Consider the following 25,717-nt stretch of genomic DNA (forward strand, 5'->3'; position numbering starts at 1 on the left):
GGAACAATAAAAAAAGAAATATCAGCTTTAAAATGGTAGTAGCACAAAGTGAAGAGGCAGAAGAATATTTTCTTCATGCTGGACTCATTCCAGCCTCCCTCCCTCTTTTGCTCTCTCTCTCTCTTCAAGAAGCCAAACATACCAGGAATAAAACCCACACAAAATCAAGTAACCCAAAGTTCCTCAAAGAGGACAAGAGCAAAGTGGACAGCAATCTCCCAAAGCAGACAAGAGCACAAGGCAAAGAGGCAGCTCCCTTGAAGCCATAAAGCCCTGCAATCTCACACTAGAGCTCCCTCTGGTGCTAGCTCTTAACTCAAAATGTTGCTCTTATGTCAAAGCAAAACCAGGGCCAAGCGACAGCTCTGAACTGAAAGCACTTTTAAATTGGGACACTTAATAGAGGTTCCACTGTATATGATGAGCCAAATTATCTATTTCTCCCAATTGTGTGTTTTTTTAATTAAAAAAACCCGTTGTCTCCCCCCCCCCCCTATGTTTTATGCACCCAGATATTGATTGTACACATAAAGATATAAATTATTTTAGAAATAAATAGATTACTTGGGAAGCTTTTCTCACAACAGATGAAAAACTTACTAGCTCTACTACTGCTGGTCAGGCTTTATCTATTTCCAAGCCACGAGAAGGAGGGAGGACAGAATGGGCAATTGTGCATTTTAAAAATAAATCATTTTATGTTTGGTCTAACTTGGGTTGGCCAAAGTTTGGAATTTCCAAGTTCCAAAGATTCTTGTGATTAATTCCTTTTTACAATAACTAGATTTCAATGAGACTTAAATTGTATCACCAAATAGTGAAGGAGAAATACCACATGGTTCAAAGGCTGACTTGTCCTATGCCTTGGCTGTTGTCTCATGTCCTGTTGTTAGTACTCAAGGAATGCTGAAGTAAATAGGAACAAAGCATGTTGTGTATCAGAGACAAGTGCCTTGCACAATTCACTTTTTAGTTTAAAAAGATAAAATTATTATTATATTGCCTAAAATGGATACAATGTGCAATTTGCCTGTGCACAGTTCAAATCCAAATTCAAACATTTCACATTTCCAAATGCACACCCCCTGATTCTTTAGTTATAAGTAAATGTAACTGAACCTAGTGGTGCCTACTTCCAATAAACAATTCATAGTAGTGCATTGTTTTATGACACAACTTTTCTTTTCTTTTCTTTCTTTCTTTCTTTCCTTACTTTCTTTCCTTACTTTTTTTTGGCTAATACAGGCTAGTAGACATAGGGAGGTAATAACTGACCAGTCTCTGGGATGGATCAGATTGAGGCAGACTTTATTAATGTCAATTCTTGGAATTCCTGCAAAACTTCTCTGTGCTGAAACTTTCTCTGTTTGTCAGTTCTTGCAGTGGAAACTTCCCGAGCAATTTGGAAGTGGTGAGGCAACAATACTGATAAATGCATGCATTAAAAAAAAAACAAATGTAGCTGCAATCATGAAGTATGCACTGCAGGCTCATTTGAAAAATATGGTCTTTGGAAAATGTAGTCCAGTTATGGCATTTGGTTGAAAAGACTTAAGGGTAGAGGAAGACAATACACTTCTGTTTGTAGATTTAAAGTCTAAATACTCACTTCCTCCAGAAACAAACCAGGAATATTTACAATTAGTACTGTAATTGTCCAGATGTTTGTAACATAATCAGGAATATTTCAAATTTCAGAGTGGAAAAGCTAGACACCCTATTCCTTGACTATCTCAAGAGCTGTTGGAAATGTAGTGAACATCTCCACTTCCAGTCAGGACAACCTCTTCTGGGAATGTGGAATCTGGGGTGCAGGTTTCTCAATTAGAGCGCTTTTTTCAAGACAGTATTTTTAATTATTTATTTGGCCTTTTAATAAAAGGCTTGTGACATTTACTCCTAGGATAGTGCTATGGCTGTGAACATGAGTACATGTATGTGTATGAAAGAGAAAGCAGGAAAAAGGAGAAGAGGTGGTGTTGGAGAAGGAAGAGAAACACAGAAAGAATATATGATGTTTGACTTTCTCTTTTTCTCTCTTTCTCTAGCACCTGTACCAGGTTGAAGGACTGAGAAGGTGTAGTAAAGTGGTATCTTGTTTATAAAGTAACAAAATCAAGGTTTGTTTTGGATGGTTTTAAAAAGTCACAGATCACATGTGTCAAATGGGCAGAATAATTTTATAAGGCCCACCAGATGCTGGGCAACAACTCCTGTCTTCATCATCATTAAACATCATGATTAGACCTGATGGGAATTGTGATACAGTAACACCTGGAAGGCTGCAGTTTGCTCTGTTTAGTCTGTAAAGTGGGGTTTGAATTTAGATACAAGACTTTTAGATATGATGTCTGACTTTGAAATGTCCTTTAAACCGTTCCCCAATCTCAGAGCCACAAGTGCTGTTGGATTGAAATTCCCATTATCTCAAAGCTGCATGGCAGATAATCAAAAGTGAGTAGAGTTGTTCAATAACATCTAAACACTAAAGAGCACCAACCACTACGTGTGTGTTTTTGTGTGTGTATGGGGGGGGGGGGGGGAGAGAGAAAGAGAGAGAGTTGACCTTTTGTATCCATTCTCTGTCCATGGATTTAGCAGCCCTTTGAAGGCAACCCTAAGTTGATGTGGCCCTCAATGAAAATGAGTTCGACATCCTTGCCATAAGTGTTAGAATCCATGGTTATAGAGGTTGACTGTATACTTACCTTGATGTTGCCTCCTTTGAACTAAGCAGACACGCACACGACTGTGCTGCAAGATTTGGTCAACCAAAAGATTATGTTACTGTTATGAACAGAACATGCCCAGTGTGAGACTAGTTTGCTGCTGTCAGAACAGCCCCAGAGGAGCCAAATCAATGCTTGGCTTTTTAACAGAAACCATTTACATTTATGAGGCACAGCCAAAGTTAAGTCCAACAACTAATTTTACAGGAAGTGTAATGCATGTAGTTAAACATTACTCTCTAAAATTAGTGGGACTTTGGTGATTTATTTTGGCTGGGCCCTGCATATGCTTTCTTGTATCTATCTCTTATCTTTCTCTTTTTGCCTGGTGGAAACAACTACAGGGTAAATTGAGAAGGCTGCTTCATCTGCTTGTCTCCATTTTTTCCTATTTGTCTTAGCAGGCTTTCAAGATGTGGAAGTAAATAAGTCTCCTGCTATTGCCTGGTGAGTCGCTGTTAAGCAATCATAGTCTGCCATAAAACTTTTAAAAACTGGAAGAGAAAAACCAGGAGGAAAAGAGAAAAAGAGAGCACACCACATCGATGTGACTTATCACATTCCTTGCATGTTTATTGCGGCATGTTTGTATTCCTGAGATTCTGCTTGAAAGAATGTTGCTGATAAAACACTTGGGTATTTATACTTTTTGGGTGCGCGCGCTGCTGTTTACAATGTAGCAGTCAGTAAGGATGCTCCCAGATTCTCTTGAAACACAGGCTAGCCCAGATGCAGTTTCCCCACAGACAACAAGGCTCCAAAAGATGACCAGCTGGAGATGATAAGGGAGAAAACAAATCAATATCTAGAGTTCAGTCTCTTTTAAAATAATGGCACCCCTTGTGGCAAATTTTTCTAGAGCGGTTGTGGAATGTGCGGGTTATCAGTTGATCCTCGGTACTTCATAATCTGTCTTGGAAGTTTGTGTCCATTAAGCTCCTTAGCACCTCCTCCTTGCAGCAGACCACTCTGTGAAGGTTATAGCCCATTTTCCCATAGAGTTGCAGATTCTTTCTGTGCCCCAGAGAGGTGGCCTACCCACCTCGCCAAGTGCTGCCAAAGAACAAATGGCTTGTGATGATTTCTCCAGCAGCATGGGGAAAAAGACAGCTAAAAATGTCTGACTGATTAGAGCTGGACCAGTTGTGACCCTTTCTGCTATCTAAATGGCTTCACCTTGTCATTCAGTACTTGTTCAAACTTCCATACCTGCTCCATTACTAAAACAGTCACCAAATACTTCTTGTGAAAGTGTCATGACAAGATACAATGCTGTTACAACCAGGAAATGCAGTTCCTGTAAGCTTCAACTTCCAAAGGTCCAGATTCTGTTAAAATACAGCCAGATCTATTTGCATTCCACAGAACAAGATACCTACACACACACACACACACAATGTTCTTGGTTCAACATTTTTCAGACTAAATTGCTCTCTTTGTAGAAGTCAAAACTAGGTTATTTCAAGACTTTAGAAATATGCTAGTCCTGGATTACTCACACAGAAAAACCAATTCTTCATACTGTTACATGTCGGTTTTTTATAAACACAAAGAGCAGCAGCATTCACATCCAAACACAGTTGGCTCTGGTCAACACTGACTTTTACCATCCTCTTGACACAATGGAAGATATAAAAGCTACAGTAAAGTTGGCTGTATCTCAAACCATTTACACATCAAGCAACCATAAGAGGCTGGGCTGTCTAAATGCACCCAGAGCTGTATAAAACTCTGCATCTAAAATGACAACCTGATATTCGAATTAATTTGCTCTCTTTTTTTATTTGGAAGAAAATGAACTAAGACAATCATTTATATTGTGATGGCTAGCTATAAAGGAGACCAAAGTGAAAGGAGCACAAAGACTCCTCCCTGACTACTAGAAGATTTGTTTATCTTTTATTTTATGTACAATCCTAGGGTTTTTCTAATATAGAGTCTTGGATTCCTTGTGTCCAGACTATTATATTCCACATTTGGTTTACTGAATCCCTTCTGCTTTAAATAATTATTTGAATTCTTTTAATTTTTTTAAAAATCAATTTCTGAAAAGTTGTTTATTAACATCTTAATTTAAAATATATTACAAGTATCCCTCACTAAAGCAAGTAGACGTGTTTCTGGTCATTACTTCTTTATCAGAAAATTTGGTACCAAAGCCATAAATAGCATGGAAGGAATAGGTAGGTTCCTATGTTTGTTGTAGGCAGACACTTCACGTATACTAGGATCAACGGGAGTACAATTGCATTCTTTCCCCGGTTAAACTTTATTGTTTGGTTTGCTGCATACACACTGCTGCAGGTTGATATTGAACATCTGCATTTTTCTACCTTTCTTTCACTATTTCCCCAGTGCCATTGTTAATAATAATATTCCAGCTAAGAGGAGGAGGAGGAGGAGGAGGAGGAGGAGGAGGAGGAGGAGGAGGAGGAGGAGGAGGAGGAAGAAAAGAAATAAAAAGGTCTTATAACAAGAAGCTTCTTCATCAGAGACTTTGTTAACTGAGGAATGTCTGTATGTAATTTAGGTCTACTTCCATGTTCCTTTCCCCATTTTCCTTCATGATCTATTCATTCAATTAGAAGTTTACAGAAAATACCTTATTTTGTGACTTACTACAACAATGGCATAGAAATACAAAGAACATTAACAATGTTCAGAAAAATGGTTTTTCAAGTGTCTGGAAACCATGATGATAAGAAACGTAGAATGATGTCAGACTTCGTGGTTTGAGACTTATTCTTTGCAAGATTCATATCTGGCAATTTATGGACAGAAAACAGCATTTTCTTCACAAAAATAGTATTTTCTTTTCATATTGACCTTTCTTTTTGTATTGACCTTTCCACTTATCCTGTAATAACCTTTCATGAATATCCCTAGAATGTTGCCCCACCACACTTCAGACTGCAGGATGTAATCTCATAATTGTCATAATCCCCTCACAAAGCACTGGGAAGACTCAGGGGGCACACAATAGGTTTGTGTAAGAGCCTCTGGGTCTTTTACTGTCTCGCCCTGGTATGATCTGAGTTGTTCCTGGGAACACTTCCTCATCTCTGTTACCAAACTGGAATTCTCTATGGGGCTTCCACTGAAATGGCCAATTTCCTAAGCACCCTTTTGTCTTTATGGTCTGGCATCCATTGTATTAACTGGAGCTGACATATCAAGACCCATTTCAGCCTATTATCACTTGCCACAACACTTCCTTTGTGATCATGCCCTTCTCAGGGGTGGATTGATAAACAGACACAAACTTCAAAATAAACCTACCAGCGCGCAGCCAGACACTTTCTGAACCAATCAGAAGCTAGCACAATAGTCTTGAATAGCTGTCAAAATGCAATAGCTATGCCTATACATTTGCTATAGTGGTATATCAGTTCTTTGGAGTGCTGACTCCACTGACACTCTCTCTGGCTACTGGGAACAAAGCCTTTGATTTTATTTTCAATCTGTCTATGTCTCATCTGGCCTTCTGGAAGCTTGACACTCTGGGCCCTGAACTCACAGTATTAGGGGAGCTGAAATCACATAACAATAGTTAGAGTTATTGTGAATAGCAGTCCAACAATAGCTCAGATCACAAGTCAATATCTTGGATCACAAGTTAGCCATCTGGTCACTCTAACCCAGAAAACTGTACTCTACTCACAACATATATAATTATCTGTGTGTGCACCAACTGTAAGTGACATTCTGTCTCCAGAGTCCGTCTCTACCTTCACCCACTGGAATAAGAAAATTAGGGATCATCAGTCTAGCGCTTCTCACCTTTGGGACCCAAAGAGGCATCCTCAGAGCTTAACAGTTCTTTTCTGGTTGCTTCTCTGCTTAGCTGCTCATTTGTTTTAGTAGGTTTTTTGTTTTACTACAACAAAAGTATTTTTTAAAAGAAAGGAAAGGAAAAGAAGAAAAACATGGCAGAGACTTGAAACGGAAAATTAATGCAAATCAAGCCTACACTGGGCCAGGAGGAAAGGAAGAAACAAAAGCCACAATGACAAACCTGATTAATAAAATAATGGAAAAGATTCAGAAAGCACCAGAAAGTCTGGAAATAGAGTGACCAATCTTTCTGTTAAGCAGATAGCTTTCCCTATGGGACGTAGTCCTTTTCTAAGAACACTGCTTATGTCTTTTGCATATGCTTACAACAGGCTAAGTACACTTCTAGCTAACTGTCTTTGTTCTATAGCACATGGGGAAAAATGACTGTTTTTAGCTCAAACAGGGCATGCCTATTATAATAAAATCAAAAATTATAGCAAAAGATAGAAAAGCTGTAGCCCACTGTGACTCAGATGTATTCAATCTCAGTATTTTACCCAACTGGAGTTTCCTTTAATGAGCAAGCCCTCATATTGTAAAGTATTTGTTTATTTATTAAAATGACATATTAAAAGATTTCTAAACTGCTACCCAAGGCATGATATTCCTTTCTGGAATCCAAGTTTTAAAAAATCCAAATCTTCTTTCTAATGCAATAGACTCTCCAGATCTATAGGATTTAGATCCATGATTGATTTCCAGCACCTGCAAAACATAGTGCCCCATATAAGTATATAGCAATGATGTGCATGTAGACATGGTGAAGTATGTGCATTTACAGAGTTACCATTTAATAATGTGAGATTTGATAATTTAAATTTTTTCATATTTGTACCTACAGATAGAGCAAGGCCACTATACACACACATCCTTAAGGGCAATGTGTAAATATTAAGCCATGCCACAGCAATTAATATGATGGGAGGATGAAATAGAAGTGCCTCAAGAGGAATGAAAAAATGATTAGTGAGAAGTCACATTGATTTCCAGGAGATTTTTTTTGGGTGGGGGGAGTTGGGGGGGGGGGGGGAAGCATAACATCACTAGTAAAACCTAGCCCTGGTAACCATCACTTTAGCATTTTTAGGAAGGGTCCATGTTGTAAAGTAATGCTTTTGGGTAGTAGATGGAGGAAGCAAAAGAATGGTTTTCCTCAAGTCTTGCACCAATCTTGTTTAACATCTTTACTAATGATCAGCCACAGCCACCACTCACAAATATGTTGATGGCCTTGCCTAACAACACAAGCAAACGATTTTGAAACAGTTGAAAATCAACTTAATAATGCCCTGAAAGGTAAAAGATAAAAGATAAAAACCTGAAGCCTAACCCTGCCAAGATACAAGTGTGTGCTTTCCATCTACGTAACCTAGAAGCCAACAGGAAATTGAAAGTTACCTGGGAAGGACAAGAGCTTGACTACCATCCCAAATATATAGGCATTACCTTAGATCGAACACTAACATTTAGGAAACACTATATGAACACCAAGCACAAAGTAGCAGCACTTAATAACATCCTGCTGAAACTTGCTGGTAGTGCATGGGGTGCAGGCCCAAAATTAATGAGAACATCAGCCCTGACCTTGTCTTATTCAACTGCTGAGTGTGCCTGCCCTGTTTGGCATAAGTCTGCCCACATGAAGCAGGTGAACATAGCACTGAACAAAACATGTAGGATAATCGCAGGATGTCTCAAACCTACACTTGCTGATAGACTCTATAAGCTAGCTGGTATCGCCTGCCCACCCCCGCCCCCGATGTGCGATGGGCAGTTGCTGCCAACTGTGAGAGAAATAAGGTTGAACACTGTGAAAGTCATCCTCTGCATGGCTAGCAGCCTCCTCCCAGTAGACTCAAATCAAGCAAAAGTTTCATGAGAACCACCACTCTTCTTAATGTTCCTTCTGCAACAGCAAGAATATCCATCTGGGCAGAAAAATCAGGCAATTCCACCTGGATGGCCCCCATGAGGACCTTCCTCCACGGGCAAACCAGGAATGGGCAATGTGGAAGTCCCTGAACAGACTCAGAAAGGGTGTTGGTTGATCAAAAGACAACCTGGCGAAATGGCACTACCAGAAGAATCCTCCACCTTGTGTGACTGTGGAGCAGAACAAAAAACTTAGCATCTGTATACTTGTCCACAATTCCCTGCCTCATGCACAGAAGAAGAACTGTTTCAAGCCTCAGACAATGAGGTCGCCTTTGCCTGGTTTTGGTCTAAAATTATTTAGCCACTTGCATTCCCTCTATTTTATCAGTTTTATACTAATTTATTTATACAATGCTTTTGCCACACAAAAAAGGAAGAGTCCATGGAGTAGGCTCTTGGATACTGTCTGGAATGCACAAACAAGGGTGTACAAAATATAGCAATCCTTCAGACAAGTTGCACCCAAACAACTTCTTCAGAATGATAGAAACTGAACTGAAACTTCCATCAGCCTTTACTGTTGGCTACGCTGGTTGGAAGTGATCGGATTTGTGGCCCATATAGAGAAAGGTTAAAGAATGTCAATGGCTAAAGCCAAAACTTAAAATCATGCTCAAAAAAAAATCGGCAGCCTTAACCAGTGGTGAGGGATGAGGAGCACAAGTTGGCAACCACAGATGATTATGTAAAGATGTTACTAGCTAACTAGAGGATATATAGGCGCATCAAGCCAACCCCGGCCGAGACCGCCTTCCACCTGGAAACCAATGCCCTCACTGCGGAAGAAGATGCAGAGCAAGAATAGGGCTCCACAGCCACATACGGACCCACAAGAATATTGGAAGACAATCATCCTCAGAAAATGAGGGATCGCCTAAGATATGGGTGCTATACTTAGGAAGTCATTTTAAATTTCAACTCCAAGAACCCTCCAGACAACGTTGGCTGGGGATTCTTGTAGTTTTAATACAAAAATACCAAGTACTGTGTTTGTGCAAAGTAGGCTGTTTTACCATTTAATATCAATCTGAGAAGGTATCTAATGTGAACATTCTATGGATTAGAAATGTTTCTACATACTACATACTAGTATTGTTCAGGAACATTCAAACAACTGGGCAATCAGAATTTCAGTAATTACCCCCATCACCATAGCAAGTTACAGAATAGTTGCATTTCTGTCTTCTTTGCTTCATAGTCAGGGCAATGAGCATCTCTAAAGTCCTAGTGCTCAGCACACCATTAGTGGTAAGCTTATAAATAAAAACAGACTTCGAATGACAGCCAATAATGATTCAGCCCCCAAGGTACATAAGCGCATGGACATGTTTGGTTCTTTGCCTCAGTGACTTTGTAAATCATTTCAATGTTTTCATGTTCAATGAAAACAGTGTGTTACTGTGCTGTGGATAAAGTGGGATACTCTACAGATCAGTTCCAAGGAAGCTTTTTCGGTCTTCGTATGTATACAGACAGTGTATTTTACTTTGTTATTGTCACCATGTTGCCTCATTCTAAGTTACATTTTTACATTTAGGTCAAACAGATTGAACCTTTTATCCTCCCTCTATGTAATTTTTTTTTGGTCACTTGGCACTAGTAGAGAAAACCAATACAGACTCCTAAAAGAAGAGATCTACTTGCTGTGTCATAGTCACATTAAGTGAGGAGTTCCAAAACACCACAGGCTCCACTTGCCTAGTTACCAACAGACCTCACAATGTTTGAGTATGCCTGCCATAGATGTGGGGAAAATGTCAGGAGAGAATGCTTCTGGACCGTGGCCATACAGCCTGGAAAATAATAATAATAATAATAATAATAATAATAATAATAATAATAATAATAATCTTTATTTGTACCCCGCCACCATCTCCCCCAACTCGGGGCGGCTCACATGAGGTCAAGCCTAAACAACAAATTACAATACAGTAAAATACAAATTACAATAAAATAAACAATATTGCAGTAAAGTACAGAACATATAAATATAATAAGCAATATGCACAAAACATAAAAAGCAGTAAACCAAACATAATGACAGTGAGTGGGCCATGTGTACATAAAATGATTTAAAAACTCAGGGTGAGATAAAGGAGCAGAATTATTTGCAAGGGAGAACTCATCGAGAGACAGGGTGATAGACATACCTTCATATAAGGGGGGTGTACTCCTAGGACAAGAACGTTGAGGGGAGCAATAGCTGAAGATTATGTGACTACTCTCCAAAAGCGCAACGGCAGAGCCAGGTCTTGAGATTCTTTTTAAAGGAAAACTCACAGTAACCCAATGATTCCGGCCATGAAACCCATTGACAACACAAAGCTAGAAGGCATCAGCAAGATATTGGAGGAGGATACTATTCTATCCTTACTGGTTAAAAAGGGATTCTGTACATGAAAGGAGAAGACACTATAAGACAAAACTCTTGAATAATTTTTATTAGGGTATTTTCAACTACAACGAAAGAGGGGGAACATTCAAAGAAGACAGAACAGTAGGAAAGTTATAGATAAAAAGAAAAAAGAAAAAAAAAGGAAAAAGAAAATATATATATATATAAAATATATATAAAAAAAATATAAAAAATATGAAATATGAAAAATTATTAAGAAAAAAAAGGTCTATTATAAAAAAGATAAAAAAAGTTTGACTTCCATCTCCTCATCAGGTGTTGCGTCTCCAAAATGATTCTGTTGCTTTCCATTCAATTATCTACTGTTTGCCTTTTTCTTTCCTTTTCGTAGTTATCAAAAAGTGTCCAATCAGTCTTCTTTATCGGGTTTCCGGTATTTTTCCTCAAAAGAAAAGTCAATTCGTCCATCTCCCTTATTTCTCTAACTTTCATCAACCATTCCTCCTTATTTGGTATACTTTCCTGTTTCCAAACCTTTGCTAACACTATTCTCGCTGCCGTCGTCATATAGGTAAAAAGTTTATCGTCATTTTCCTGTAATTGTAATTCCATATCCGTGAAGCCCAGTAAATAATATTCTGGCTTCTTTTTGAATACTTTTTTCAGAATTTTTTGTAACTCTTCGTGTATCATAGACCAGTATTTCACTACTTCTTTACACGTCCACCACATATGATAAAATGTCCCTATCTGTTGACAGTTTTTCCAACATTTGTCCGAAGAGTTTTTATTCATTAAAGATAATTTCTTAGGAGTGGTATACCATCTGTGGAACATTTTTATCCAGTTTTCTTTTAAATCTGTTGCATATACATATTTTAATTTCTTGTTCCATATCTGTTCCCATTCCCTAAATTGAATCGGTCTTCTTATGTTTTCTGCCCACTTTATCATACATGGTTTAACTTGTTCAGCTTCCGTTAGCCACAACAAGAGCGTATTATAAATAACTGTGATAACTTTTTTCTTTGCCTTCAAAATTTTATCCCAGATTGATTCTTCCCAAGCAAAACCTATTTTATTATCTTGCTTAATGTAATCTTTCATTTGTAGATAATGCAGCCATGTCATATTCACATTTTTCTCCTTTAATTGCTCATAAGGTTTAATCTCTCCTGTATTCTCTTTTAAAATGTCTTTATATGTTGGCCACGCTCTCCAGCCTGATAATCTTCTTTGATGCGCCTCCATTGGAGAGATCCAAAGGGGTGTTTTAATGTAAAAGTAATTCTTATATTTCTCCCATACTCTCAACAAGGATGCTCTTACAAAGTGATTTCCGAAATTTTTTTCCTTTTTCTCTCTGTCATACCACGTGTAGGCATGCCAGCCCACACGTAGATCATGTCCTTCTAAATTCAATCCTTTTTCATTTTCTAATAACATCCAATCTCTGATCCATAAGAGAGCACTTGCATCGTGATAGGCTTTCAGGTCTGGGAAACCTAGACCTCCTCTTGTTTTTTTATCTATTAAATTTAAATATTTAATTCTAGGTCTCCTCCCCTCCCAAACAAATTTCAACAATTCTTTCTTCCAGTTTTTAAAAATTGTTTGATTTCTGATTATGGGGACATTTTGAAATAAAAACAGTAATCTCGGTAATACATTCATTTTAATTACCGCTATTCTTCCTAATAGAGATAACTTCAATATTTTCCAATTCTTGAGGTCCTTCTGTATTTTACTCCAGACCAATTCATAATTGTTCTTCAACAATTGACCATTCTTGGTAGATATCCAAATTCCTAAATATTTTAATTTTTTAACAATTTCCATTCCTGTAATAGATGTGATCTTCTCCTGTTTTTCCTTCTTTACATTTTTTGTTAAAATTTTTGTTTTTCCTTTATTCAATTTGAAACCTGCCACTCTTCCGTATTCTTGAATTTTCTCTATCCACTTCTGAAGGTTATTTATGGGATCTTCAACTATCCCTAACAGGTCGTCCGCAAAGGCTTTAATCTTATATTCGTATTTCCCAATTCTAACTCCCTTAATATTCGTATCTTCTCTTATTCTCCTCATCAATGGCTCCAAAGCCATAATAAAAATCAAGGGAGATAGCGGGCAACCTTGTCTTGTTCCTTTCGTAATTATGAACTCTTCGGATTGTTGACTGTTTATCCGAATTTTTGCTCTTTGTACATCATAAATCGCATTAATTGCATTTGTAAATTGTGCTCCCATATCCATCTCCTGGATCAGCATCTTAAAAAAATCCCAATTCAGATTATCAAATGCTTTCTCAGCGTCAATTGATAAAATGGCGGCTTCTTTCTGGTGGTTCACTTCAAAATATTCTATCAAATCAAGAACAGTTCGTATATTATCCTTCATGTACCTTCCCGGGAGAAACCCTGTCTGGTCTTCCCCTATCCAATCCATCAAAAATTCTTTTAGTCTTGTCGCCAAGATGTTCGTGAAGATTTTATAGTCTACATTGAGTAATGAGATAGGTCTGTAGTTTTTGATATTCTCAGATGATGTACCTTCTTTATGTATCATTACTATTTCGGCCTGATTCCAAGATTCCGGGATTTTTTGGTACAATAGTGCCTCATTTAGGACCTTTTTCAACATTGGTAGAACAGTTCTCTTCGTTGATTTATAAAAACCCGCCGTAAATCCATCAGGGCCTGGGGCCTTATCTGCATCCATTTTATTCAGTGCTCTACCAATTTCTTCTTCCGTAATCTCTTTATTTAGCTTTTCTCGTATCTCCTCCGAAACTTTTTGCAGTTTCAGTTGACTTATATATTCGGTAATTTCCTCCTTCTTTATTCCATCACTTGTATATAATTTACTGAAGTATTTCCTAAATTCTTCCATAATCTCCTTATCAGTCGTACATACTCTATCTCCTTCAATTATTTTCGTTATTTGAATAGCTTGTTTCTTCTTGCGGACCTGTCTTGCTAACCATTTCCCAGATCTATTTGCATTTTCAAACGTTTGTTGTTTCAAAAATTTCAGCTCTCTTGCTTGTCTTTCCATCTCTAAGCGGGACTTCTCCTGTTTAAGTCTCGCTATTTCCTTATTCAGTTTTTTACTATCCGGTTTCTTTTTTAGTTCTGACTCTTTCTCTCCAATTTTATTCATCACTTCCTTCATTTGTCTATTTCTTTCTTTATTTTTCCTAGCTCCATGTTGAATGAAATGTCCTCTTAAAACGGCTTTCAGCGCGTCCCATGTTACTTGTATTTTTGTCTCTCCAATATCATTAATTTCAAAATAGTCCTTAATAATTTTATTATAATGCATTTTATCTTCCTCTGTCTTTATCAGATTTTCATTCAATCTCCATTTCCTTTGGTAATTCTTATAATTTATTTCTATCTCCAATGGACAGTGATCTGAAATGTCTCTGGGTAGTATTTCCGTCTGTACTACCTTAGTAGCTAATTTTTTAGATATCCACGCCATATCTATCCTTGACCATGTTTGGTGTCGATGGGAATAAAAGGTGTAGTCCTGTTTCTTTTCATTCCTAACTCTCCAGATGTCTTCCAAGTCAAATTCCTTTTGGAGATCGAAAAATTTTTGTGGCAATAAGCCTCCTCCATCTCCGTTCCTTTTTGTCTTATTCTTGTCTTTTTGTTTGTCCATTACTCCATTAAAGTCCCCGATCAGTAAAAGCTCATCAAATTCTGTTTCTCTTAATTTTGTGAATAAAAAGTGAATGAATTTAGTCTTTGGGCCATTTGGTGCATATATATTACATATCAAAATTTTCAAAGATCCCATCGAAATTGTAACTGCTACACATCTTCCTTCTACATCCTTAAACGCCAATTCTGGAGTCAAATTTTCTTTTATATATGTTACTACTCCTCTTTTTTTCTTTTCGTATGATGAATAAAACGTCTTACCTAATCTCTTATTTTCCAAATGTGCCACATGTTTGTGGCAGATATGTGTTTCTTGTAATGAGATAATGTCCAGATTTGCCTTTTGTAATTTACCAAATAATTTATTCCGTTTCTGGGGCGAATTCATACCATTAATATTATTCGAGAAACATTTGATTTGTCTTTCTGCCATTTTATCCAAGTAAATCTGTGTCTTGTCCTATATCGCCCAGATTCAGTTCCGAAATTCCTTGCGCTGTTATGTCCGGACCGTAAGCTCCTTCTCCTAAATCTTCTGATGTTGGTACACTACTCCCTTGACTTTTACTAAACCGTCTGTATTCCTCTGGGGTCTCAATTCTTGGCTTTTTCTTCTCTTTGCCATTTCCATTTCCATTCCCTGGCGTCAATGCCTTTTTATCCCCTTTCCTTCCTTCAGGTTTTTCCTCTTCAGCTTCTTTCATTAAATTCTCATAGAAGGATTTGGCCTTTTGTTCCGATGTCAACCAATATCTTTCTTCTTTGTACGTCACCATAATGCCTTCAATTCTCTCCCATCGGAATCTAATTGATCTTTTCTTTAATTCATCTGTAAGGAAGTAGTACTTTCTTCTTCTACTTAAGGTCGATTGTGGAAATTCTTTCAGAACTGCAATCTTGGTTTCTTTATAATAGATTGGATTCTTATTGCTTCTATATAACACTTCGTCTCTGGTTTTTTTCCGTGTGAATTGTACTATCACATCTCGTGGCGTCTTATTTTTCCTTGAATAAAATGAAGATACACGATAGATTTGATCTAACTCCATCTCCAATTCATCTTCTTCACATTCCAGACATTTTGCTATCATATCCGTTATCAACTGGACAATATCTTCTTCTTTGGCTTCTTGAATATTTCTGAATCGTAGGTAGTAATCCATTTGCTTTTGTAGTAACTTTTCTTGCTCTATTTCCATCTTTTCTTTTTGTCTATCTATTCCTTTGATTCTCTTCAACATGTGAGATTGTGTTTCCTCCATCTTCTCTTTGCTAGTTTTCAACTCCTTTACTTCTCCGTATAGATGAGATATATCTTTTTTTATTTGCCCAAATTCCTCTTCCATCTTCTTTTTCATTCCTTGAAACTCTTCTGTCATTTTTTTGTAATTTTTTTCTTGCTTGTTAAAAAATTCTTCTTGTTTATCCGCCATATCCTTTTTTAATGAGTCTTGTTTTTCGGACAGTTTTTTTATTTCCTTCAAAATGTTCTCCATATTAAGACTAGTATCTAAGGAACCTCTTCTTATCTGGATCTTCTCCTTCTCTTGCTTCCCCTTTAATGACATCTATTCCTTATTATTCTCAACAATAATTTTCAATCAATTTATATATTCTAATTCATTAAATTTATCTATAATTATTTCCCAATTAATTCCCAATATTAAATTATTTTTGTTATTTTCTTAATTATATATATATAAATCTATAATTGATTTGTCTTCTTCAATTTAAAACAATTTCCTTTATTAATATATTTACTATATATTTGATTTGATTTACAGTTAATTAATTTGGATTTTACAGCTGCAATTAATTGATTATTATTATTTATTTATATTATTTATATTTGATTCAGCTAATCATCAATTATCTTATCTTATCCGTTGATTCCCCAATATTCTTCAATCTTCTTTAAGAATTTCTTCTCTTCCCCTATTTCGTCTGCTTCTCTTCCTGGTTAGCGTCTTCTTCTCGTCCTCGTTCCTGTAGTACTCGTCTGCTTCTCTTCCTTGTGGCTCGTCTTCTTCTCGTCCTCGCTTCTCCTCCCGTCTGCTTCTCGTCCTCGTCCTCTGATGTCCACGGGTGTCTCTTTATCTCTGTTTACTTCAGAAAATAAAAGCCAATTTCTGCCGTTTTTTGCCGCTTTCCGCCGCTCCGCCGCTCCGTAACGTTTTTTCTCTATGGTCTCTTACTTCTCTATGATTCTGCCCTTCTTCCGCCCTTCCTCTGAGTTCTCTTCCGCCCTTCTTCTTCTTATTTGTCCCTCCTCTTCCTTCTGACTTCACTTCCCTTTCCTCTTCTCTTCACTTCGTCACTTCCTGTTTTTCCTCTTTCCCCCTTTGTTTATAAAGAAGGGGCTCGCTAGCCACAACAATATGGCGCTCAAGGTCAGGATTCAGCTTTCTTCTTTACCAAATCGGGATGGGTGGAGGTGAGGGCAGGGAGCGGGTTGAAAATGGGGCAGGCGGGCGGCTGCTTATTTAATCCAATTCTAGGTTATCAATCCTCTTATCTCTCCAGCCTTTCTTCCCACGCAGCAGTTAATTATATGATTAAATTTTTAATAAAATATTTCCCAATTTGTCAAATTAATCAAATTGTGCCTTTGTTTCCTTTCCGGATCGCCTTTTATTTAGCGTTCTCGCTCTTTCGCTTTTCTCTTAATTTCTCTGTATAGTTCTATATGATTTTAAACTTCTTATCTTTACTTCTCCGCTCTTGGTCTCCTGCTTTATTAATTACTTTGAGGTAATCTCTCTCGTTACCTGATGGTGAGATCTTCTCGTTTTTCTCCTTGAGATTCTTATTTCTTTCTTCTTTCTTTTGTGTGGGCTGGCTGCGGTTGAAACGGGTTTTCACCCGATCCCTGCGGGGCGCTTGCTTCCCGCCGACCCGGATCCCCCTCGGCCCCCCTCCTTGAGGGAAAGGGGCTCTTGGGGCTCTACAGGTCTCTGCGGGTTCGCTACACCTTTGCCTTCAATCCAGCAAAGGTGGGGGAGCAATAAGCTCACCCAAATGCGCCTCTACGCTGGTCCCCCGTCGGAGCTCCCTCTCAACGAGGTTTGCCCGTCGCCATCACCCACCGGAAGTCACTATAAGACAAAACTGAGATTCCAGTCTTGGAACACCATTGCAACATACAACTCTCAGGTGAGGGTCTCTGTGAATATCTGCCAAACAACAAACTTACTAACTTATTATATTTGTTTTCCTTTTTGATTTCATTCTCCTAGATTTTGTCAGGAATATTCTGATTGTGTATTCTGGCATGGCAGGGACAGAACTAGATGGGCCTAGTAGTCAATTCCAGCTCTATGTTTCTATGACATTATTATTTCTTTTTTAACAGATTAGCAGATTGGAGTGGGAAACTTTCCCTCAATCCCCATCAGATTTTCAACAGAGCAAATGATGAGAGTTTTTTTAAAAAGAGCTTTAGTTCAAAGCATCTAGTTTAAATGTCTCCAATCCCAAGTGAGATCCAACAAAGAGTGTACATTTGGATTTATAGTGGGCTTTGCTAAGTGAGCTTTTCTCTTTGGTAGCCAAGGTCCTTGATTCCTTTCATTCTATACCATCCTGATGGATGTGAGAAAAGAGTATTGAAAACTATTGCATGAGGGTTGGGTACATGTTAGGCGCTCATGAGAATTGTAGTTTGGTGAGATACCAGCATTCTTTGGAAGAGAAGGCTAAAAACTGGAAAACTACAATTCCCATTATTTCATAGCATTGAGCCATAGCAGTTAAAGTGTTGTTAAACTACATTAATTCTACAGTGTAGATGTATCCTTAGACTGAAATCATGCATTCTACAAATGTTACTGTACATAAAAGCTTGGAATGGGTTTCAGGTCCATGTCTGTGAAGAAGGGAAGAAAGATAGAAATCATCCCACAAAACACATCCGCAGTAAAGCTAATGTGCAAAGAACTTTAAAGCACCCGCGAGTTAATTGTCCTTCCCTCCTGCTGCCTACTGGCATTCCAAAAAACTACTTACAAATGCTGAAATAAGAAATAATCTTCCTTTTTGTGGCATAGCTTTTTAAATGACCATTAAAATTAACTGAATTATACACTGGTCTAAAACAAAAGCAGTCCAGAGATGCCAAATTTAAAATTATATCAAATGCTTTTTAATGTGACCCAGATAAATACTTTACAATTACAAGATGGAACAGTGCTGCCCTGGGGGAAATGGAGAACAATATATTTCAGAGGCCAGATACCCAGGGGATTAAGGATTTACACTCCACTAATCTTACACTAATCCACGTACAGCAAACATGGAATGAAGAACACCGCAAAAGCCTAATTACATCCTCAACATGCAGATGGTGCGTCCCTCAGGAGGCTGAGCTGGGTGGCTAAAAGATGTCCAGATAAAGCGATGCAAAGGGGATAACAAAGACACGAGGCTTCCTGGAAAAGGAGCTGCTCTAAAATAATGCCCCCTCCTCTTAACACATACATACTGGAGAGGGAGGGAGGGAGGGAGGGAGAAGGAGAAGGAGAAGGAGAAGGAGAAGGAGAAGAAGAAGAAGAAAGGCATTCCTAATCCAGTCATAATGTTTAATCTGACTCTTGCTTCATGTATTTAAATATCCAGCACATTTTGTTCTTTAGAAGCTGTCCGCAATCAGAGCCACTTATCATTTGGCCATGGGAATGTGGAAATTGGATGGCTCTCCCAATGTCGTTGGATTGCAAATTCCATCAGTCTTAGGCAGTATAGCCTGTGGTGACGAATTCAGGGTTTTCACTAACCTCTGAAGAACTGCACAAGTCCCATCCCTAAATTAGGCAGAATGAGGTGTTGAACCATGAAAAGGCATGAAATTCATTAGTTAAATTACTGTTGTACCTTTTACTGGTGGTGAGATGTTTGTTGAATGTTCTGTCTCAGTTGCCAAAATAATTGGTTTAAGGTAATGCAAACAATGACAATGACCTAGGCACTCTGTCTCAGGTGACAAAATGTCTTGGGCAAACCTGTCCTCAACTGAGAATTTGTGGATGCTAGTTACAGAAGCAAAGGACTAGCAAACACCATTATTAACAATAGAACAGCATTGACCCAAATGAATATCCTTCTTGTCTTAAATGGCATTGTCCATTATCTTCTAACGAAATCATGGCAGGCTCATATAAGGAGACATGGTATTCAGATAGTCTGGATCTAAGCCATTTTATTAAATCAAACCCTCCTCAAACAAGGACTTTTATGGGAAAGTGTCTAAATTCTAACCTCTACTATTACTGCCACTGCAACTTAGATTATTTGCCCCAACCCCTAATTTCTCACTAAATCTGGTAACTTGGTTAGCCTTGGTATCATCCTCTGGATTAGAAATGTTGCTGGTAAATGAAAGGTCACTGAATGGCAAAACCTCCCTCTCTCTCAGCTTTGTCCACCAGGTTCTCTGTCTATCAGCAAACAATACCTGGGACGCAGGGAGGTGGGGTTTCAGGGAATCACCAGGATTGAGTTCCAGTGCCCTATCCCACATTTTTCTGGCCTTGAGTGTGTGCACCTGAAACTAGGTGGCTGGGACATAATATGGATTCTACTGGTATACTGCCCACCTTGCTGCTCTAGGGCCTTTCTTCCTAAGATAGTCTCCAGTTTAGTACACTCGGCTTGTAGTGCTGGGATATATTAATATCCATGCTGAGACTGACTTGTGGGAGCAATACAGGACTTCATTTCTGCCATGATGACCATAGACCTGTGATAATTGTCTATATTTATCCTGTTGTGCACACAAGGACCTTATTTTCTGTGTTGGGTAGGGTGACTGGGGGACTGGAAGAACCAATCCAAGACAATAGACAAAATAATAGTTTAGACTTTCCAAAACTTAAGACCTCTGCAGGGGCAGTGAACCAATTAAGATGGTCTGCCCCAGGAAACCTACGAATATGGATAGATTCCTGGTGGCTCCTGGGAAGTTGCAGGCAATTTTGTTAGTTTTGGGACCTGTTCACACAGGGCAAAATAGCCCCGTTTTGCCACTTTTATCCAGGGCTTGGATAGGTCCTGCCAAGCACCATCAGATGACGCATGACAGGACCCGCCCACATTCCTCCGGAAGTGGAGAGGAAGCATCAAAATGTGCTTCCTCCTCCACCATGGAGAGGAAAGTGTTTATTTCTTCCCCTTTATCTCATATGCTGGGTGAAAGGGTGGCAGGGCAATGCATGCTGCTGCCAATTCTCCATCTGATGAGGACAGGGTGCCAACGCACCCTGTTTCATCTCCACCAAAGGATGGGAGGAGGAGGAAGGGCATGCAGGGCAGCATGAGGCACCTGCACACTTTCCCTTTTGCTGACAACTGCTGGTGCAACTGTATGGTCCCCATGAGAAGAGGTCCTTGGCTGACTCCTTGAATGTGGAAATAGCCAGGGTAGTGGACACAATCAGTATGAAGCAAATGCTTGTTACATCCTTGTCCTTCCAGGCTCTTAAAAAAAACTAGAGGGGGATTTGGTAGTGTGGGTGGAAAAAGTGCTCAGTGTCTTGCTGAAGAAGGCAGAGCTCCAGCATGCTTCAAGGAGGTTTTAAAACTCCTAGTAAATTAGAGGCCAGTCTCAAAACATTCCATTTTTTATTTTGCAAGAGACTGGGGTGGATTATCTAGATCCATTTCAATTTGGCTTCAGGTCTGGCTATGGGACAGAGACAACCTAGCTTGCTTTGATAGATGAACTATATTATCATTTAATGAGGGTAGAGGTGTCCCTGTAGATTCCACTATATTTCTTGTTGGCTTTTGAAACTATGAACCATGGCATTATTTAGGACTACCTTATTAGGATGGGACACATAGTCACTGTTTTACAGTGGTTCCATTCCTTCTTGTAAGGGAAAATGAAAAAGGTGGTGCCGTAGTGTCTTTTTGATCTAGGCATCCTCAAACTACAGCCTTCCACCTGTTTCCATCTCCAACTCCCAGAATTCCTGACCATAACAAGCTGGTAAGGGCATCTGGAAGTTGGAGGCTCAAACAGCTGGAGGGCCACAGTTTGAGGATGCCTGTTTTAACCAATTGATAGTACAGTTAGGTTTTAACTTATGAATTATTTAAATTTAAATCTGTATTTGTTTATAATTGTGTAAGTCCTCTTGAGATCAAACAAGAGACTAGGTGATCTATAAATAAAAATATAAAGAGATTATGCCTGCTCATAGTAGCAGAAAAGTAAGACAGGAAGCAGCTCTATTTCTAGTCAGAGTATTTCATTCTCCAAACCCAATACTGTCAGCTCTTCGAGTCTTAGGCAGGATCTAGGCCAGTGGTTCTCAACCTGTGAGTCCCCAGATGTTTTGGCCTTCAGCTCCCAGAAATCCTACCATCTGGTAAACTGGCTGGGATTTCTGGAGTTGTAGGCCAAGGGGAAAAGGCCTCTATATACCAAAAAGTAATACATATATAATAATCATAAGAATGTATATCATATCTATGCTCATAGTACTATAACATTAAATGTACTAGCAGCTTGTACAAAGTATACTTCATGCAATTCTCTAAACCAAAAAAAATCCTTATGTGGGATAAACAAATGATTCTTACAGCAAAATACACAAGTTTGTAAGTCCTCTTTGAAAACCAAAAGTTTATCAATAGCAAATCAAAGTTGGTAACTCTTTTTTTCAAGTCTTTTAATCCAAAACTTCCTAATGTGGGATAATTAGCTGATCCATCCAGCAGAATGCACAAAACACCTGAGGACCCACAGGTTGAGAACCACTGGTCTAGGCAGATGCCTTTCTTGTTCCTTTGAATTTATGGTATCAAGAACTCAGCCTAGCTGTTTCTTCATTCAAAGCTCATGCTTTCTAAGACACTCCTTTGCTCCTTGCAAACCCTTCCATATAAAGCTTTCTATATGCCTAGAGACACACATTTCCTTGTTTTCGGGTGGTTTTCAAGTGATTAGAGGTCAGCATGGCCTACAGTAATGTTTATTGGAATGCACCTTACTGAAGACAGTGCCGCAGCTACAGTGCACGCATTAAGAACAAAGGACCATTAAGCAATCTGTGAAATGATAAATACATCCTTTAGGACTTCTGCTGTTCAAAACATAATAGCAATCACAGGCATTTGAAGGCACATGCACACACATACAAAGTAACAAGTAAGTGTAATAAGTGTAGCATGGGGGGGGGGGTGTGTGTGTGGAGATATTGTTCCCTCCCGTGAAGTTTTCAATCCATTTCAAAATGTTTAGCATTACAGTAACTCAGTAGTTCAGTTGTACATTTATAAAATATGGTTTAAGCATTCAAAGAAAAAAAGGCAGGCAAATTTTTCATGGGAATATGAACACGTGAATGTAAAAGTTCTAGGTGGAAGTAATTTTCCGTTTCTCTCTGCAATGCAATAAATGTGGGTTAGGACAACTTGATTGAGTGGACAGAATTCCTATGGTGGAGCAAAACCTTCATTCAACTCTCTTCCCAGTAGCTACACAATGAGTAATAGCTCTAACACTTTGGGTGCTTTACACTCAATAGAAGGACAGGAAAGGATTTGCCCCGTGATCAATAGGAAAAAAAAATTCAGTCAATTAATAGCTGGTTTTGAAGAAATAATCAGAGCTGCAAAAAAAATATCAAAGAAATGATTCAGTGTTAATCAAATGGCATCAGCTCTTGAATAAACAACTTAACTTTGTCATACGATGAAGGAACAAAAAAGGTAGCACCTTTATGATGTCTAATTGCATGTTAAAGATGGAAAGCCGGGCTCTGGGAACACAATTTCAGCACAATTTCAAAGAGAGAAGAACAATGTCTCCATTGCCTGGGGCAATGGAGACATCCAAGTTCTACAAGTAGTCCAAGGCATCTGTCACAGTTAATTTAAGCACAATACACCTTACTCTCCTGAAAGACAATGGATAAGAGGATCTCCAGGGTCCTCTCTGTAATTCCATGAAATGTTTCTAATACAAGATTTCTAGATACATTGCTAAGTATTATTACTGTTATTGTTAATATCAGAGTACAATAAGGAGAGAAATGCCAGTTACCTTAGAAACCCACAGAGGAGTAATTTTTTCTGATTCATATCAGCTGCAGAACTGATGTTTTAAAATTGCACACAGACCTGCAGCTTCAGCTGCATAAGCAGAAGCAGATGTTTGAAGGGAGAAGCTAGGGCAAAGCCTACCCTTGTGGGTACGCACATCCCAGCATAAAAGGATAGCTAACTTAATTGGAACATTTCTTTGCTACTGAAACTGCCATCCAAGCTCCAAATGTGTATCTTACTGCCACTGCTACATGCACCAGACTCTCATTAACCACACAAACAGCTGTGCTGCTTTCTCTTTCAAGCTGTCAAACCTGTTGCTTGATTTTGCTTTCCAGTCAACATGCCTTCACTCAAACAGCTTCCATGTCCCTTTCCCGCTTCATATCTCTACGTCTCAACAGGGATTCACAGGGGACTTTGAACTTAACCCACACTTTTCTCCTAGGGTTGTATATGCTGGGAAACCACAGATGCTGTGAAATGCAAGACTTTTGGACAAAGTTTCTAGTATGAAAAATGCCTGGGCAAAGGTCTATATCAAGAAAAGTGTGTTATGAGTGGCACAATTCTATTTGCATTCATTCAGATGTTGACCCCACTCTATCAGTGGGACTAAGGGCCTCATCACACAAAGTTGCCAAACATGGGTGACAGTGGGGAGATTAGCAAAGCAGCGTGGTAAATCCAGCAGGCAGCAGGGGAATTTGTCACTCCATGCTCTGTATCGCCTGCAGCGCTGCCTTCCCCATCGCACGGGGGAAAGCGTTGCTGCCTGGCTTCCTCCTGCGCTTGCCTTGTTGCTCTGTCCTATGACACTTTCACCACAGGTCAGGGATGTAGCTCTACATCATTTGATGGGATCCAGTGGGCTCCATTCCTGAACTCCGCTGCATGCATCCTATGATGGATTAATTTTCCCATATGATGAAGTCCTAACAGGCATACACAAATATGATTGCTAGCTTAAAACCCCTTTCTACAAATTGCAAATGCACAGGTTGTGAGTGGTGTAGTGGTATAATTGTTGGACTACAACTCTGGACACCAGGGTTTGAATCCCTGATCAGCCACAAAAAAAATATTTATTTATTTATTTATTTATTTATTTACTATACTTCTATCCCACTCTTCTCACTCTGAAGGAGACTCAAAGTGGCTTACAGCTATGGCAAAAAGCCACTGTGTGACCCTGAGTACACACTCACAGACCCATAAGATTCTTAGGTTTACCGTAGGTCAGAAATGACTTGAAGGCACACAACAAGAGAGGAGCCCCCGGTGGCACAGTGAGTTAAACCCCTGTGCCGGCAGGACTGAAGACCGTCAGGTTGCAGGTTCAAATCTGGGGAGAGGAGGATCAACTCCAGCACTTCATGCGGGGACATGAGAGAAGCCTCCCACAAGGATGATAAAAACATCAAATCATTCGGGTGTCCCCTGGGCAACGTCCTTGGAGACAGTCAATTCTCTCACACCAGAAGCAACTTGCAGTTTCTCAAGTCACTCCTGACATGACAAAAAAAAAACACAACAAGAGCAGCAGAACAACTGGGCAAGGGGAAGATGTACTCCGCCTGTGTTAGAACATTTCTTTCTTTTTTTTACATGCCCAGATGCTAAATACTACCAATCAAAACAGGTTGAGTGAGCTACTTTTCTGGGCCGGCTGAAATTAAGTTTCCAGCTGGTATCTTTCTGAAACACCAAGATGACCATTTCTCCCACTATGATTAGAGAGAAATGTTATTACTTGCAGCTCTGCCAAGCACAGAGATGCAATGATAAGAAAAACTACACTTGTATATCTGAGAGGCAGGGTTCAAAAGCATGAAACTTTATGTAAGAAAGGAATACAGTATAACCCCACATATCCATGATGGTGGGAATATAATCCAAGAAGGTGTGTGGATACCTGAAACTGTGGATAATCGTGAATCCTATATTTTGACTATACTTAGGGTGGACACATGCTATAGCATTGCCCTAGAGGTCCTAGAGGGGCCTACATACACTCTGGGGTGAAATATTTTTGGAGCATGGGTAAAAAAAATTTTATCATGTCAGAAGCGGCTTGAGAAACTGCGAGTCGCTTCTGGTGTGAGAGAATTGGCCATCTGCAGAGACATTGCCCAGGGGTC

The 25,717-nt window shown here is 39.0% G+C and overlaps 1 protein-coding gene across 1 annotated transcript in view; it reads right to left on the bottom strand.

The window, feature by feature from the left end:
• Positions 1–23,608, bottom strand: part of MYOCD (myocardin) — a 165,217-nt gene extending 141,609 nt beyond the window's left edge. Inside the window, exon 1 of the mRNA XM_067463812.1 lies at positions 23,575–23,608. The gene's annotated coding sequence lies outside the window, so the exon portion shown is untranslated. The remainder of the gene's footprint in view (positions 1–23,574) is intronic.
• Positions 23,609–25,717: the final 2,109 nt, after the last annotated feature.

The sequence above is a fragment of the Anolis sagrei genome, chromosome 2 (genome assembly GCF_037176765.1).
Source record: "Anolis sagrei isolate rAnoSag1 chromosome 2, rAnoSag1.mat, whole genome shotgun sequence".
Taxonomy (NCBI): domain Eukaryota; kingdom Metazoa; phylum Chordata; class Lepidosauria; order Squamata; family Dactyloidae; genus Anolis; species Anolis sagrei.